Genomic DNA, 4,709 nt, shown 5'->3' on the forward strand with positions numbered 1-4,709 from the left:
TGGTGAACTCTGTCACAACACAGTAACTGTCAGTTCAACTATACCAAGGTTTCTGAAGACAATGGCTTCTGTGCCCCCAAGCAGTCTTCTAAGGTTTTAAGTAAATTTTTAGTGGAACCTGGCATCACCCTGAAGGAATTCTAAACTTCATACTGTTGGGGCAGTTTAGAGTAGACTAACTTTACACAGCACATTTAAAAAAAGACATTTATTCAGCTTCATGATCAGACTATTACAATTAAGCAATCAACAGCATAGGTAAAAAGAAAAATCTACATTAAAATCCTTGGTTGGAATGCTTTACACTTTCCACAGAACAGAAACTAAAATAACCTGTTATACAATTAGTCACAAATACAGTCCTCGAGGTTTTTTTGCTCATACACATGAGTATTTGTCTAAAACATGTCTTCTTTGTAGCAGCTAGGCCCTGCCACCACTGTGCTTGGCTGAGTTCACAAATCTGTTGTAACCTGTAGCTTCCCTGTCACTTCTCTGGCTCTCCTCTCCTGCTAAGCTTTATTTCCTGGCAATCATTAAAACCTTCTGCCACTGCTGCTGCTTGAACCACCATAGACACCTTGGTTTCATGGTTTGGCAAAGTATTGACCTCCACCACCATAAGGGCCAGAGATTCTGCCTCCAAAGTTTCCTCCCTTCAAATCTCCAAAATTTGAAGATTGATTGTTGTAACTGCCAAAATCATTGTAGCTTCTGCCATCTCCAAAATTGCTTCCATCATTACTAAATCCATTATAACCTTCCCCACTGCCTCCGTATCCACCAACACCATGGCTGCCACCAAAGCCACTACACCCACTGAAGTTTTCTCCATGACCAAAGTTGTCATTCCCACCAAAACCACCTCCACAGCCACTGCCGAAGTTTCCAGAACCACTTCGACCTCTTTGGCTAGAAGAGGCACTGGCCATCTCTTGCTTTGAGAGGGCTTTCTTTACTTCACAGTTATGGCCATTCACAGTATGGTATTTTTGAATGACAATTTTATCTACAGAGTCGTGGTCATCGAAAGTTACAAAAGCAAAGCCCCTCTTCTTGCCACTGCCTCAGTCAGTAATGATTTCAATCACTTCAATTTTCCCATATTGTTCAAAATAATCTCTTAGGTGATGTTCTTCAGTGTCTTCTTTAATGCAACCAACAAAGATTTTTTTTCACAGTTAAGTGGGCACCTGGTCTTTGAGAGTCTTCCTGTGAGACAGTTCTCTTTGGTTCTACAACTCTTCCATCTACCTTGTGTGTCCTTGTATTCATGGCTGCATCCATCTCCTCCACCATAGAGTAAGTGACAAAGCCAAAGCCTCTGGAACACTTGGTGATTGGATCTCTCATTACTACACAGTCTGTGAGCGTTTCCCATTGCTAAAAATGGCTTCTCAGACTCTCATCTGTTGTTTCAAAACTCAACCCTCCAATGAAGAGTTTTCACAGCTGTTCGGGTTCTTTAGGAGACGCTGACTTAGACGTAACGGCAGTGGGAGAAAAGAAAAAAGGAAAAAAAAGGCTTTGACGATGCTTCCCCTACAGAGTCCAGGGGCAGAAACTAGAGGCTTTTCTTCACTCAGACAGCTACTGGCTGCTGAGGCTAACAAGCCCAAGGCCGACAAATAAATTGGCACAGTCCTGATGTTACCAAACCACATGGCAGGCCGTTAATTTAAGTCCATTGTAAGTCCCAAGGTTGGCAGAGCATGGGAGGATTCTGAGCAATGACACGGCTACATGCAGGGTCCAAGCATGCCATAAGCTAGAGACTATTCCCAAAGCTGCTTCTTATATACAGGAAGCAGACCACATACCAAAGTAGCTACTCAGCTGCTTGTGGTAGATCCCACCATGGAGTTGATTGCCAATCTCATCATGGGGAATAACTACTACCAGCTGCCCAGCCACTCAACCAGGCCCAGCCAAGTTGACACACAAACATAACGACCACAGTGAAGAAAGCAAAAGTTCATTAAGAAGACAGGAAAGGAAGAAAAGACCAAAGTGGATGTCATAAGAAACTCTGAAACTTTTCCTTGAAAGGAGAGTAGCTAAAGCAAATAGAGGAAATGACAAGATAAAAAAGATGAACAGAAGATTTCAAAGAGCAGCTTGAGAAGACAAAGCCAATTATTATAAAGAAATGTGCAAAGAACTGGAGTTAGAAAACCAAAAGGGAAGAATATGCTTAGCATTTCTCAAGCTGAAAGAACTGAAGAAAAGGCTCAAGCCTCAAGTTGCAACATTGAAAGATTCTATAGGCAAAATATTGCATGATGCAGGCAGGAAACATCAAAAGAAGATGGAAGGAATACACATTCACTGTAACAAAAAGAATTAGTCAGGTTCATCTATTTCAGGAGGTGGCATATGATCAAGAGCCAATGGTGTTGAAGGAAGAACTCAAAGCTCCATTGAAGGAATTGGCGAAGAACAAGGCCCCAGGAATTGATAGAATACCCACTGAAATGTGTCAACAAATGGATGCCGCACTGGAGACACTCACTTAGCTATGCCTAGGTATTTGGAAGACAGCTACCTGGCCAACTGACTGGAAAAGGTCCTTAATGGTACCCATTCCCAAGAAAGGTGATCCAACAGAACATGTAAATTATTTTTAAAAAAAATCATTAATATCACATGCAAATAAAATCTTACTGAAGATAATTCAAAAACGGTTGTAGGAATATATTGACAGAGGACTTCCAGAAATGCAAGCTGGATTAAGAAGAGGGTGTGGAATGAGGGATATCATTGCTGAGGTCAGATGGATCCTGGCTCAAAGCAAAGGCTACCACAAAGATGTTTACTTATGTTTTATTGACTATGAAAAAGCACTTGATTGTGTGGATCATAAGAAATTATGGATAACATTGAGAAGAATGAGAATTCCAGAATACTTAATTGTACTCATGAGAAACCTATACATAAACTGCAAGGCTGTCATTCAAACAAAACAAGAAGATACTGCATGGTTTAAAATTAGGAAGGGAGTGTGTCTGGGTTGTATCCTTTCACCATACTTATTCAATCTGTATGTTGAGCAAATAGTCTAAGAGGCTGGAATATATGAAAAAGAGCATGGCATCAGAATTGGAGGAAGACTCATAAACAACTTGTGATATACAGATGACAGAACTTCGCTTGCTGAAATTGAAGATGACTTGAAGCACTTACTGGTGAAGATTAAAGACTACAGTCTGCAGTATGGATTACACCTCAACATAAAGAAAACAAAAATCCTCACAACTGGACCAATAACCAGCATTAAAATAAATGGAGAAAAGATTGAAGCTGTCAAAGAGTTCTTATTTCTTGGTTCCACAATCAACATCAATGGAAGAAGCAGTCAAGACATCAGATATCATATTGCATGGGGCAAATCTGCTGCAAAAGACCTCTTTCAAGTGCTGAAGAACAAAGATGTCTCCTTGAAGACTAAGGTGCACCTAACCCAAACCAAGGTACACATGTGCACAAGGAAACCAAAGAAAAGTTCATGCTTTTGAGTTGTGGTGTTGGCAAAGAATACTGAAAGTCCCATAGAGTTTCATAAGAACTAACAATTCTGTCCTGGAAGAAGTGCAGCTGTAATGCTTCTTGGAAGTGAGAATGACCAGACTTCATTTCACCTACTTTGGTCATGTTGTCAGAAGGTACCATTTGTTGTAGAAGGATATCATGCTTGGTAAAGTGGAGGGTTAATGAGAAAGGGAAAGGCCTTCGAAGAGATCGATTGGCACAGTAGCTGCAATGATGGGCTCAGGTGTAGCTAGGATTGTGAGACTGACACAGGACTGGGCAGTGTTTCGTTATGTTGTATGTAGGGTCACTATGAATCAGAGCTGACTTGATGGCACCTAACAACAATAGTGTCAAGAATGAGAGTAGCCATGCAATAGTCCCAGAAGTTACTTATTAGCTTGAGAAAACCAGGTTTTAATTTATTTAAGAAACAACGTGGCACATTAGAGAAGACATGACTCATCAAATATCACCTTAAGGGTGTAGAGAGAGCATATTTTCAAAAGCAAGTAAGTCTTGTATTTGATTCACCAAGTATAAAAATACTGTCCAATCATAAAATTGGTAAAATAAACAGAGATGGCCAAGAACAAATATTACACTTACAATTTGGTCTTGAACTATTTTAGAGGCAGAAAATCCCAGTCTTAAAAAAAAAAACTTGATTCAACCATACAATATAAGAGAGCTATTCATAAAGTAGTTTGTGGAAAAGTGAATAATCAAGGTCAGATTATTTCTGGAAAGATACTCTGATGAATAAACATCATTCTATTGATCTCATAGATGAGAGAGAGGGTAAGCATACAGAAAAGTGTGCTGACAGATGCAGAAAGAAGAGCTGGGATATATGAAAGACTGACTTCTCCTATTTTCATCCATATGCCCACTCATCTTCATTGAATTTCCCATCTCTTTTAACTTGAGTCCCAACTGAACAAAGCATTGCTTCCCTCATTTGATATATAGTCCTTAGGAACTGGAGCCTGGAATGCAAAATGTAGCTGAGTTATGTCTCACAAATTCTTGGGCTACTTTTGAGGGCAATTGATAAGAGATAGTCTTGTGGCTGGCAAGGAAAGATTGGATCATCAGTGGACAGTTTGAGTTATCCAAGTTACAAAGGAAGAGACAGGCAAAGAACTCTGGGGGCAAAGGTTTGGAAGCCTGAGAGACAA

General features: G+C 40.1%; 1 pseudogene; it reads right to left on the reverse strand.

Moving 5' to 3' along the window:
• Positions 1-536: 536 nt before the first annotated feature.
• LOC103203847 lies at positions 537-2,584 on the reverse strand (annotated as a pseudogene).
• Positions 2,585-4,709: the final 2,125 nt, after the last annotated feature.

The sequence above is a fragment of the Orycteropus afer genome, unplaced genomic scaffold, assembly GCF_000298275.1.
Source record: "Orycteropus afer afer isolate SDZICR_OR568_19922 unplaced genomic scaffold, OryAfe1.0 scaffold00232, whole genome shotgun sequence".
NCBI lineage: Eukaryota > Metazoa > Chordata > Mammalia > Tubulidentata > Orycteropodidae > Orycteropus > Orycteropus afer.